This window comes from Somniosus microcephalus, chromosome 1 (genome assembly GCF_052327205.1).
Source record: "Somniosus microcephalus isolate GS21.2 chromosome 1, FLI_Smic_1.0, whole genome shotgun sequence".
Lineage (NCBI taxonomy): Eukaryota > Metazoa > Chordata > Chondrichthyes > Squaliformes > Somniosidae > Somniosus > Somniosus microcephalus.
In genome coordinates, this window is record NC_140987.1 from 313,631,563 (window position 1) to 313,645,581 (window position 14,019).

General features: G+C 46.1%; 1 protein-coding gene across 1 annotated transcript in view; it reads left to right on the forward strand.

The window, feature by feature from the left end:
• Positions 1–14,019, forward strand: part of LOC147124860 (SH2 domain-containing adapter protein B-like) — a 209,612-nt gene that overhangs the window by 141,339 nt on the left and 54,254 nt on the right. The window lies entirely within an intron of this gene.

A 14,019-nucleotide genomic window follows, 5' to 3' on the forward strand; every position in this document is an offset into this window, starting at 1 on the left:
TCGCTCCCACTCCCTTGATTCTAGACCTTGGGCTTATTTGGGGGGGGGGGCGGTGACAAAAGTGCAGCAGACAACTGGTTTTGGTGCAAGAAACTTTGATCTTTATTCAAGAAAGAAAATACAACATAACAATCTTATATACTCTAATAAAAATGGGGAACATTTTAATACATATGAGGGAAATACAGTAGAAAATACCTCACCCCTCCCAATCCCACTTCCTAGCTAAATTGAACTCTAGAGGACCGGGGATAATGCTCACCAAACGAATCCTTGACAGTTGAGCTGGTTCGCGGTTTCGGGGTTCATTGAATGTGTTGGTCGGTGTCTGCCGTACCCCGGACGCGGTAGAGGACTTCGACTGCTGGTCAGTATTCACGGGTTCGCTGATGCAGTAGGGTGCGTTTTGGATTTATGGGGTGAGTACCCACTTTTCTTCTGTAGAGATATGGTTTAGAGTTCCTTTTAAGTAAAAATCTTACCCGGGGGTAAGTCAGGAATAGATTGTAGAGTGGAAAACCTTTGAATCTTCGGTTTTCTCCTGAGTTATTTTTCTTTGATCGCGGTGGCTCGATATTACCAGGTTGGTTGGTGGTAATATTTTGTTGGTAGTTTCATAAGGCTCTTGTTGCCACGATGTGTCCGATGATGTCCTGGGTCACTGAAGCTGTTGAACTTGGGTGTATGGTAGAATGCTGCCCCGTCTCGATGCTCCAGTTTCTTCTTGTGTGTTGCTTCTAGAGAGAACTACCTTCAATTATACTTTGAGGGGCCTTCTAATCTGCGCACCAAATCAGTCCCGGTTTATTGTTTGATTTGGGCGGGCTCATTAATGGTAACTTGATAAGAAATGTGTAAAATGGTTCCGGGATGCTGTACTGATTATTCAATGAGCTGTTGAGCTCCTAGTTAATTGTCATAGCTATACTCAGGTTTCGAGTCTCCTGTCTGAGCCCGAGATTTCTATGTAGGTGATTTGCATTATGCATGTTTTAGATGGGTCATGTGTTTTGGGTGGGGACTGCTCCTCCGTGGGTCGATTGTTAGGATGTTAATGTCTGATAGGGGCTGAGTGAGGTTACACAGCTCCCCAGACAATTTGATTTACTCCAATACCCAAACTGTCTTTACAGAGGCTGATCCCATTCCCTGTTGCAGCCTTTTCTCCCTTTACAGGCCCAACATGCCTTTTAAAATGCCAAATCTTGGTTTCCAACCTTGAATCTCCCTCTGTTAGGCCCAATGCGTATTTTATCATCCTGAAGCTTGTTAGAAAGAGTCCAAAGTCATTTTCCTTAGGGTTTTCTTCTAGCTTTGGGGGATCTGTGAATTTTGAGAATCTTACACTCTGCAATGTTCTGTCTCTAGGCAGTCAACAGTTTGCAGGTTCAGGGAGGCTGGGGCCTTCCCTTTTGTTCTTTCATCCCCTCCCCCATTTCTCAGCCCCCAAACTGGCCTTTTAATCTGTTTCATTTCCTGCTTTTTTCTCAGTTCTGAAGAAGGGTTTCGACCTGAAACGTTAACTCTGTTTCTCTCTCCATGGATGTTGCCTGGCCGCCTGAGTTTTTCCAGCATTTTCTGCTGTTATCTGGGACGAACCTGTCTGAATCAGAGAATTGATTTTAAAATGCAATGGCACACAGTCTAATGCTCTTCTGATCCATCCTAGGTGAATCAGTTTTGGACATATTAACACATATTTTTGTTCACTTCTCAAATGTAACGTTCTCAAATTCAACAATTTACATAAGTTCCAACATTTGCTCTTAATAGCCAAGCTAAGTCAATTTTTCGTGTTGTAAAAATGCGTGATAAAATTTAAATGATCACTTTGTAAATTCAACTTTCTTGATCTAGTTGGATGTGTACAGGAGAATAAAGGAGCGTGGCAACATGTGAGGTTGCCGTTGAATGTTTAGTAACAAAAACTTAATGATTGCACAATACAAAACAAATCCTTTCAAAATTACAGTCTCTCTCATGCTGGTGATGTTTGTGTGTTTACCCCCATATCACTGTACATTGCTGGGAGGCACAGAAGTCCTGGTAAGCAGGAGAACTGGGCCGCACCTTATTGGAACATTGGAAACATAAGAACAGGAGTAAGCTATTCGCCAGTTTGAGCCTGTTCCACCATTCAATTAGATCATAACTGATCTGTATCTTAACTCCATCTACCCACCTTGATTCCGTAACCCTTAATAACCTTGCCAAACAAAAATCTATCAATCTCATTTTTGACATTTTCAATTGACCCCCAGCTTCAACAGCTCTTTGTGGGAGAGAGTCCCAGATTTCCACTACCCTTTGTATGAAGAAATGCTTCCTGACATTACCCCTGAATGGCCTGGCTCTAAATCTAAGGTTAGATTTAGGCGACTCAATATCTGCACAGAGTGGGATTAAAACAGAGTGTACTGTTCTCAGTAATACAAAAGCAAAATACTGCGGATGCTGGAAATCTGAAATAAAAACAGAAAATGCTGGAAATACTCAGTAGGTCAGGCAGCATATGTAGAGAGAGAAACGGAGTTAACGATTCAGGTATGTGACCCTTCGTCAGAACTGGAAAGCGTTAATTTTTTGTTTCTCTCTCTACAAATGCTGCCTGACCTGCTGAGTATTTCCAGCATTTTCTGTACTTTAACAGTGTGTTTTATTTGGGAATTTGGAAAGAGTGGGAATTCGAAGAAGAGTGGAAGGGAGTTGCTGCTTTTTGCCTACACTACTTGTAGTGCCTTGTGTTACAGGTAGATACTTAATTTCATTACCCATAACTTAATCTAGATCAAGTAAGTACGTAGTTAGGAAACTACACTGTAAACTAAGTGACCTAATTACAAATGTAATTACATTTAATTAAATAAATCAATTTCATATAGGGATGGCAGTGCAGGTGGTGTGCTGCAACTGCAGCATGTGGGAGTTTGTGGAGAGCACTGTGATCTCGGACAACTACGTTTGCAGTAACTGCCTGCATCTTGAGGAACTTCAGCTCAGAGTTTTTGAGCTGGAGTCTGAGGCGCAGACATTGGGCCAGAAATTCAGATCGGGGGCTTGCCGCGCGTGCAAGCCCCTGATATGCACTTACCCGACACGCTGGCCGTTGACCTCCAGGGACGCCTGGAATTCGATTTTGAAAAAGAAGAATCCCGGGCAGCCTATGACGTCACGCCGCCCAGGAGTGCAGCCAGCGCGAAGCCTGTAGCGCGCTGTGCAACTGAGACACGCCCCTTGAGGTCTCAGTTTAACAGGACACGCCCCCAATGTTTCTGCCAAGCTGCTAAGCATTTTTACACGCAAAGCAGCATTTTAAATAGGTTTTTGGAAGTTTTTTGAAGATTTTGGTAACTTTTATAAACTTTTAAAAACGTTTACATTATTTTGAAGAATCTGAAGTAGTTTTAAACAGAATTAAAGCAATTTAAAGACTTTTAAAAGCCCGAAAAGAATTTTTTTCATTCCATTTATTTATTTAGCAATGTCGTCATCATACATGTCTTCACACTGTTCCCTTTGGGGAACTGTATGAAGTAGTGGAAGGATTTATGGCCATGATTAACGCTCATTCCGTGACCGTAACCATCTTTGAACCAGCCATTAGGGCGGTTAGTCCTATGGCGGGAGGGTTTTACGGGCTCCCACAAGCTATACAAGGAGGGGGGGCCACCCACACCCACGGACGCAAATATCCCACTGGATGTCAACCCAGAATTTAGAGCCGGAGCTCCGACTCCACTTGCCGGGACTGTCTGGAGCGGGGTTCGAAACCCTACTCTGATCTGGCCCAGCGGCGGGGATCCTACCGCTATGCCAAAGGCCCAATCCAATTAGCAAAGTGAAATGGCTGGAATGAGCACAATTCACGGCATTAAAAGAACTCACAATTGAACTGATGATGACCTCAGCAATCTCCTCAAGGAGGTGGAGGCGCAGCGCCTGCTCATCATTGGTAATGAGAAGTCAAAGGCGCCGCAAAAAGGGCAGATGATAGCTTGGTCTTTCAAGTGGCAGCATAGGGCTCCAGTCACGGGGAGGGAAAAGGCGCAGGAAACGTATGGGTGTCACCTTTTGTGCGGAGTGGGCCTTTTGCGTAGCAGTAAGCATCCCTGCCGCTGGGCCAGAAGGAGTAGGGTTTCGAACCCCACTCCAGACAGTCCCGGCAAGTGGAGTCGGAGCTCCAACTATAAATTCTGGGTGGACATCCAGCGGGATACTTGCGTCCGTGGGTGTTGGTGGCCCCCCCCCCCTCAGATGGGTTGTGGGAGCCCGTAAAACCCTCACGCCATAGGACTAACCACCCTAATGGCTGGTTCAAAGATGGTTACGGTCACGGAATGAGCGTTAATCACGGCCATAAATCCTTCCACCACTTCATACAGTTCCCGAAAGGGAACAGTGTGAGGATACGTACGACGATGACCTCTTGCGCAATGCACCTCCTTGGACCCTCAGTCGCAGATGCGAGGGGGCAAATCGTGCAATTGTTAAATTTTTCATTTTATTGACATGTAAAATGTTGGCCCAGTAATTCCCTTCCAAATGCGCGAGTACGGTCGGGGTACTTACGCGTCTGGCCGGAGGAAATGCCGGTTTTCAGCATGCACAGTGCATGTGGGGAAAACCGGCATTTCCTGTCCTCTGAACGAAGGGGTTCAGAGGCAGAACGCGTGCGACTGCACAGGCAGCGCGTGCGCAGTAAAATTCGCCGCTTTCATTCATGCTTTCAGTGAGGTCAAGTCCTTACAACTTACACATGAAAAAAGCATGGGTACAGTTGCTCCAGAGGCTGCGGAGGAAGATATTTCTTATCGTGGAGCTTCTGAAAGTATGTATGTCTGTATATATTCCTTTGCGTGTTATGTATATATTCCTTTACTTATGTGTATGAATGTATTATTTAATTATGACTTTCAGAGAAAGTAACTTATTGGAAAATCATAATTAAAAACATACATTCATACACATAAGTAAAGGAATATAAAACATACATACATATACGTAAAGGAATATATGCAGACATACATACATAATTACTTATTACTGATGAAAAGTTTCTTTCTTAAAAGTGCTGGAAATGTTACATTACTCATTTTAGAACACTCATTTTCACATTCCATTCACACAGCCACAATTGCTCCTTCTACCTACCGTTCTGAAAACCCGTTTAAAAAAAAAAAAAAAAATTTAAACTTTAAAACTTACTTAAAATTTCTTAAAATAACTTCCCTCCCTTTCCCAAACAAAAATATTGCCTTTCAGAAGCTCCACGATAAAATATATCTTCCTCCGCAGCCTTGGAACAACTTTACACATGCTTTTTTCAAGTGTAACTTGTAAGGACTTACCCTCACTGAATCCATGAATGAAATCGACGAAGTTCACTGCGCAAGCGCTGCCTGTGCAGTCGCACGCGCTGTGCCTCTGAACCCCTTCGTTCAGAGGACTGGAAATGCCGGCGTTCCCCGCATGCGCTGTGCATGCTGAACGCCGGCATTTCCTCCGGCCAGATGCGTGAGTACCCAGACCGTACTCACGCATTTGGACACGAATTTCTGGCCCATTGTGGGGCATCAGGGATGGGGAGAGTTACCTGGACACTTTGATCCAGGAGGCTTTCACACCCCTTTGGTTAGGTAGTGGTACAGGTCTGGTTAGTGGTCAGGGACAGGAGGGTGTGACTGCAACTCAGGCAGGTAAGGGGACCCCAGGAGCAGTGCTGGAGGAACCTCAGCCTTTGCCCTTGTCCAACAGGTATGAGGTTCTTGCTGCCTGTGTAGATAAGGGAAAAGCCTGTAGGATGGATGAGCAGGCTGACCATGGTGCAGGAGGCCATTCAAGTGGAGGGAGTGAAAAGGAATGTATTTGTGGTAGGGGGCAGTATAGTCAGGGGGATAGATACTGTTCTCTGCAGCCGTGACCGGGAGTTCCAAAGGTTGTGTTGCCTGCCAGGGTTAAAGACATCTCCTCACGGCTAGTGGAGAACTTGGAGTGGGAGGGGGAGGACCCAGTTGTCGTGCTCCACGTAGGAACCAATGACATAGGTAGAAATAAGAATGAGATTCTGCTGAGGGAGTTTGAGGAGCTAGGATCCAAATTAAAAAGCAGAACCTCAAAGATAATAATCTCTGGATTGTTACATGAGTTACGTGCAAATTAGCATAGGGACAAACAGATTAGAGGTTTAAATGCATGGCTCAAAGAGTGGTGTGGGAGGAAGGGGTTTCAGTTTATGGGGTACTGGCACCAGTACTGGAGAAAGAGGGAGCTAATCCGTTGGGACGGGCCCCACTTAAACCGGGCTGGGACCAGTACTTGGCAAACCGAATAACTAAGGCAGTAGACAGGACTTTAAACTAATGAAGGTGGGGTGGGAGGATTCAGGAAAGAGTAAATTAAAAAGCAGCGAGAGAAATGTCAAGGCTCTAGAGTGGAGTGGAGTAGAGTTTTGGGTAAAAATAAGCAGAGTGGGTCAGGAAGGGACAGAGAGAGTATCAAAGGTAAAAAGGCATCAGTGACGAAGGTGATAGCAGGGAAAAATAGAAATAAGTCAAAGCTTAAGTCACTATATCTGAATGCGCAAAGCATTTGCAACAAAATAGATGAATTAATAGCGCAGATAGAAATTAATAGGTTTGATCTTATAGAGACGTGGTTGCAATGTGGCCAAGGTTTGGAACTAAATATTCCAGGATAGTTAACTTTTAGAAGAGATATGCGAACTGGAAAAGGAGGAGGGATAATAAATGATGGGATAAAGACAGTAGAGAGAAAGGATCTTAGCTCCGAAAATCAAGAAGTAGAATCAGTTTGGGTGGAGCTAAGAATCAGCAAGGGGCAGAAAACATTGATGGGATTTGTTTATAGGCCCCCAAACAGTAGTTGTAATGTAGGGCAGAGTATAAATCAGGAAATTAGAGGCGCATGTAACAAGGGTAATATAGTAATCATGGGGGCTTTAATCTACATACAGACTGGGCAAACCAAATTTGCAGTAATAGTGTGGAGGACGAATTCATGGAGCATATGCAAGATGGTTTTCTATATCAGTATGTTGAGGAACCAACTGGAGAACAGATCTAGTATTGTGCAACAAGAAAGGGTTAATTAATAACCTTGTAATAAAGGGGCCTTTAGGGAAGAGTGACCACAATATGATATAATTTTATATTGAGTTTAAAAGTGATTTTGTTAAATCTGAAACTAGGGTCTTAAATCTAAACAAAGCAAACTACACAGGTATGAGTGGCGAGTTGACTAAGGTAGATTGGGAAACAACATTAAAAGGTATGACGGTAGAGAAGCATTTAAAGAATTAAAAAGTAATTTACAACAAATATACATTCCTTTAAGGCACAAAAACCCCACAGGAAAAGTGGTCCAACCATGGCTAACAAGAGAAGTTGAAGATATTCCGGCCCAGAAATTCCGGTCGGAGGCTCCCTGCGGGCGTAAGCCCCCGACCTGCACAAATGAACCGCACTGACCGGGGCTCTGGGCCGGCATAAAATTCCATTGATGTGCCTCCTCAAACTGCCGGTGTGCAGGGCATGCGTATCCCAGGGGCACAGCTAGTTTGCAGCGTCCCTGGGATCACGTGGGCCATGGGGAGCCAATCGGAGCAGGGAATCTGCTGTCAAATCTATGAATAGAGATCACCCTCAAAACTTAAGTGAAACTTCAAATAATTTTTTTTTTTAATCACATTTTTAAAATGACTATAAATTACATAAATTAACTATTTTAAACAAAAATTTAATTTTTGAAAAAAATAATTAAACGTTTTTAAAGGGGCTAAAAATAAATTTACCTTTCTTTAAAGTATTTTAAAATGATAAATAAGTTTTTTTTAAAAAGGTATCACCTCTTACCTTGTTAAAAGCAGGCCTTGTGCCTGCTTTTCCAGGCGCAGCTGCTACCGACTTACCCGGACTACACCAACCTCGGAAAAAACGGAAGTTCCAGGCGTACGCGCTGCCTCTCCGGCGCAGGCATTTGACCTGCGAACCCCTTCAGAAAGCGGAAGTTCCGGTTTCCAGTGCATGCGTGAAACCGGCACTTCCGTTGGCCCTACGGGTGAGTACACAGCGCGTACACACCCGTAGGGAATGGAATTTCAGGGGCAGTATTAGATCAAAGTAGTAGGCTTATAATGTTGCCAAATAAAGTAGTAAGCCTGAGGATTGAGAGGATTTTAGAATTCAGCAAAGGAGGACGAAGAAATTGATAAAGGGAAAATAGAATGTGAGAGTAAACTAGCGAGAGACATAAAAACAGACTGTAAAAGCTTCATAGGTAAGTAAAAAGGCAAAGATTAGCGAAAGTAAATGTGGGTCCCTTACAGGCTGAGACAGGAGAAATTATAATGGGGAATAAGGAAATGGCAGAGAAATTAAACAAATACTTTGGCATCGATTTTACCAGGCCCAAGGAGGCGTATTTGGAGGCGTGAGAGTTGTCAAAATCGCAAAAAATGGCGGGTGGGTCCGATCTCACCTGCATCCCACCTATGAGCAATTTTCCCACATTCGTGGTTTCAGACTCCATTTCCATCCCGCCTCCAAGAGGCGGGATAGGCCCTTAAGGCCCTTAACAACCAGTTAATTGCCTCTATAATCCCATTTTGAGAGGCCTTTCTTATTTTAACACTTTTCCCCTGTCCTGCACGTCTCCTCTGGAACACGCCAGTTAATCCTGGCGGCCTCACAAGTGGATTGCTTACTAACAGCTGCAGCTCCACCATTAAAAAGGAGTTTTCACCAATGATCATTTGCAGGTGGCAGGACTTTGTTGTCTCAGGTCTGGGGGAACATTTAGCAGGCCTACTCATTGTTGTGGAAGTTTGGAGCCTGACACCCATCTCCAGTGTGACCTCCTGGGAAACACCTCTCCCCACCTTGACTGAGCGCTTCCTCAACTGAGGTATATACCAGAAGCATGGGAACCATTTATTTCCTTTCCTCTGGACGAAGACCAGCCACGGCAGCAGCAGAACCCTGAACAACAGCAGCACCAACAGCAGCAGCAACAACAGGAGCGCCAAGCTGCTGCTCACCCACCTGAAGCTGCACAGGCCAGAAGGCGCTAGCGCGCGACCACATTGCTGCCCAGGATGCAAGGGACGCACTCATGTTGGCCAGATTTGCTTAGCCTGCACAATCAAACACTTTTGCCTTGCACTTTCTTACCAGAGCATCGACAATGGACAAGAACCTACGGGTTCCTATCACTCTGACCACCATACTGACAATTGCAAGTCACCCTAAGCCCTCAATGTGGAAGTCCCATTTGCGAAATGACACAGGCCACAACTTCAACATTTTGCCATAACAATTCAAGGATGGCTTGTCAAAAATCAATACAACAGAACACCCAAGTGACTACCCTTGTGACTATTTGTGCTTTATCTTCCTCTTACGAGTGCTCCTACGTGGTGCTTCCCCTGTGGCTTCAGCAAATGTGGAGGCCCCTTGCTCACTTTTTTGTTGCTCCTGTCTTGACACCTTTGGCGGCCGTCCTCTGTAGTTGCAAACCTGTGAGGTCTCGGCAACAGTCTGCTGCTCCTGCGGCTGTGCAGGGTGTGAGATGCCCATCTCAGTTGGGTGAGGACTCTGATGGAGCTCTGACCGAGGGCTTTGCCGTGGAATGGTCGTGTGAGCGCTTGGAGAGGAGCCCCCAATTCGTGGTTGTCTGCCACCAACATCCCTCTCATGGGTCAGCCCCACATCAGAGCTAGCAAGTGGCTTGCCAGCACCTTGCTGCACTTCAGGGGGGCCATGAGGACCCGTTTCTGCACTGTAAGTACTACTCCAGAGGACTTCCATGAAGGTCTGGTTTCTATGCGCAATAGCTGACCATCGCTCCTCAAGAGATGTCAGTCTATTCTGAACAATGACCATGTGTTCAATACCCTGGCAACTAAGCTCCTCCATGGCCGTAGCCATCCTCTCCTCTACCGTAGCCATCCTCTCCTCTGTGGTAGCCAGCCTTACCACGGAAATAGCCATCTTTTCCACGGAGGTTGCCATCCTTTCCATGGTGATGCGTTCATGTGCCAATGCCTCCACAAGGGCTCTGCTCATGTTCGCGATGGACTCCTCCATTTGCCCCACACTTGCAGTGACCCTGGAGACAAAACCTGCCAGAAACTCCTGCACCTGTTCCTGGAGTTCCAACACCGCTCTCCTTCTGGATGGACCCGAAGGCACAGAGTCGACATGCAGCTGAGCCGAGTTGGCAGAGTCCTGCGCCCTCCGACGAGGACTCTCCACTGCTGTCCCTGTCTCCACCATTTGCTGATGTTCACATGTGATCTGTGATACACCAGGTGACAACACTACTCTATCTCGCGATGTTCCACTGAGGTGTGAGTGTCTGCGCTGGTGCTGGGTGCGCTGAATTCTGCTGATGCTACGCCCTCAGAAGTTGCAGCTTCCTCTGAGGAGTCTTGAGGCTCAGGCTGTTCCTCCTGGACAGTGGGGATGGGGGCTCTCGATGGTCCTGTGGGGGAGTAAAGGAAAGAGTTAGAGATGTGAGGTAAAGGTTACATGCACATTGAATTGTGCAGATGATCATAAGTCAATCTGTTAGAGCATCAGAATCATTATCAGTCACTCATGCAATGTCAATGAGAGAGATGCTAAACTATTCTGTCACCAGCTTGCTGTGATGCGTCCGTCTGTCCGTCCCCCACTTGCGAATCATCCTCCACTCCGGCGATCTCCAGGGCCACCTCCTCCGAAGTGGTGAGCTGGGCTACTGAGGGTGGCCCGCCTCCTGTCCTCGCTCTTTCCCTCTTATTGTGGGCTCTCTTTTCCTGCAATGAGGGACACAAGTGGAGTTTGAGTAAGAATGAAGGAGTGAGTGTAGAGAATCCATACCATAGAAGAACAGAGGTGGGGGTGTCTGCTGCCTGATCAACAACAATTGGTGTACAGATGTCCAGGTACTTTCACAACACTGTTCACCTAATTTAGAACTACTAACAATTAAGTGTCGCCCTTTTTATTTACCGAGGGAAATCTCTGCTATTCTCATGGCAGCAGTCTACATTCAGCCACAAGCTGATGCAAACGCTGCACTGAGTGAACTTTACAGTGAGGTCAGTAAACTTCAGAACTGGTATCCCGAGGCAGTTCCTATCATTGCGGGAGACTTCAACCATTGTAGTTTAAAGAAAGTATTGCCGAAATACTTTCAACACATCTCCTGTCCGACAAGAAATGGAAAAACTCTGGATCACTGCTATACAACAATAAAGCACGCCTACCGTGCCATTGCTCGGCCGGGCTTCGGCAAATCAGACCACATTTCCGTACTCCTACTTCCTGTTTATAAACAGAAGTTAAAGAGCACACCCACAACAGTAAAAACGGTGCGAAGCTGGACAGCGGACACAGAACTACAACTGCAGGGTGGGTTGGAAATAACGGACTGGAGTGTTTTCAAGAACCCAGACCTGGATGTGTACGCAGGCCACGTTACTGGATACATTAACAGACTGGCGGATGAATGCATTCCTACCAAGACTGTCCGTTTATTTCCTAACTGCAAACCATGGATGAACTCAGACATCCGCAACAAACTAAGAGAACGGCGTACCGCTTTCAAATCAGGGGACACCGAACTCTACAAGAAGGCCAAGTATGACCTCAGAAAGGCTATCAAAGCAGCAAAAAGAGACTATAAGAACAAACTAGAGTCTCAGTGTGGCAGGGGCTCTGACGCCAGACGCATGTGGCAGGGACTAAGGGCCATCACCAACTACAAGGGGAGCTCAGCGGGAGTCACCAACACCGATCCCTCCCTACCAGATGAACTGAATACTTTTTATGCTCGCTTTGAGAGGGAGAACACTGAGCCGGCCATCAAAACCCCCAGCCATCCAGAGGATTACACATTACAGCTGACTGAATCCGAGGTCCGGAGAACCTTCAGGAGGGTGAAAGCACGGAAGGCAGCCGACCCAGACGGGGTTTCACCCCGTGTCTTCAAGACCTGCGCAGACCAGCTGGCTCCTGTGTTCACGGACATTTTTAACATCTCACTGCAGCAGTCTGTTGTACCAGTGTGCTTCAAGGAGACAACAATTGTGCCGTTACCTAAAAAGACCAAGGTAACAGGCCTCAATGACTATCGTCCCGTGGCTCTAACATCTATAGCCATGAAGTGCCTGGAAAAGCTGGTCATGACACACATAAGCAGCATCATATCCGATTCCTTGGACCCGTTCCAGTTCGCATATAGGGCGAACAGGTCTGTAGACGATGCCATCTCCCTAACACTACACACTGCTTTGGAACACCTAGACAGGAGGGACACTTACGTCAGACTGTTGTTCATTGACTACAGTTCTGCTTTTAATACTATTATTCCCTCCAAGCTGGTCCTGAAATTGAGGGACCTAGGCCTGGGCACCCCCATCTGCAATTGGATTCTGGATTTCCTGACTGGTAGGCCTCAAGTGGTGAAAATAGGGAACAACACCTCATCTACTCTGGTTCTCAACACCGGGGCGCCACAAGGCTGCTGCCTCAGTCCTTGGCTGTACTCTCTGTTTACACATGACTGTACAGCCATACACAGCAATAACCAGATTATCAAGTTTGCTGACGACACCACAGTAATTGGCCTGATAAGCAACGATGACGAGATGGAGTACAGAGATGAGATAGTCCAGCTGATGAGATGGTGCAATGACAACAACCTTGCCCTGAACGTTGGTAAAACTAAGGAGCTCATCGTGGACTTCAGAAGCCACCGAGGGAACCATCGCCCCATCAGCATAGACGGGACACCAGTGGAAGTCATCAGTTGCTTCCGATTCCTGGGTCTGCTGACCTGGCCTGGAACCATAATACTGAGGCTATGCTGAAGAAGGCACACCAGCACCTTTACCCTCTACGGTGCCTGAGGAAATGCGGCATAAGCACACAGTGGCTTGTGAACTTTTACCGCGGCACCATAGAGAGTGTCTTGACGAGTGGTGTCAATGTGTGGTATGGTAACACCACTGCACAGAACAAGAAAGCCATCCAGAGAGTTGTGAATACGGCAGAAAAGATCATCGGGTGCGCACTTCCGTCCATTGAGGAGATCTTCCAGACCAGGTGCCGGAACAAGGCCCGCTCCATCATCCAGGACCCCAATCACCCTGGGCACAAACTGTTCTCCCTCCTGCGGTCCGGACGTTGGTACCGCAGCATCCGAACCAGGACCAGCAGGTTTAAGAACAGTTTCTAGCCACAGGCAGTGCGCCTACTGAACTGCTAATCGCACTGCCCCATATATTATGGTTATATGTTTATGTAAATATATCTTTTATACTTATATTACCATATATTTATCATATTACATTACTATTATTTCCAGTGGTAATTGAGGCTTTTTTATACTATTCATCATATCCAGCAACTTGCACTGTTATTGCTATACTTTTTGCTTATTGTTTTTATTTATACTTGTTTTTATTTTTTCGCTTTTATACTATATGCTTGTATTGTGGGAGTGAGTGGGGAGTAAGCATTCCATTGTACTAGTTACATCTATCTATATATATAAAAGGATCCTTCTGTCTGTCATTCCGTCTGTCTTTCTGTCTGTCTTGAATTAACTCGAAAGTTATAGAGCGTACCTACACGTGCGTTACATCGAAAGAAAGCTGACGATTCCAGAACCGTCCTAAGCGTATTTACGTTTCGGCCGGACAAAAATTGCAAGAAACGTTCAACATTCCGCTCATTATCCGCTCATTAGCATCGAGTGACGTCGAGGTCGACCAATCGTACGGTGGGTTCCTGGCGCGTGCGGCCGGGCCCTCCTATGGTCGAGTGACGGGACGATTGACCAATCCTACGCTTCGGTGACCTGATGGTCGACCAATCGGTGCGTGTGTGGGCGGGCCTTATCGTTCTGAACCGAGGTGAGTCGCCGCCATCTTGATTCCAAACTTTTCCTTTCTTTTTCCTGCTTTCTGCGTCTTTAAAAAAAAACGTTGCTTTTAAAACACATATTGTTTTA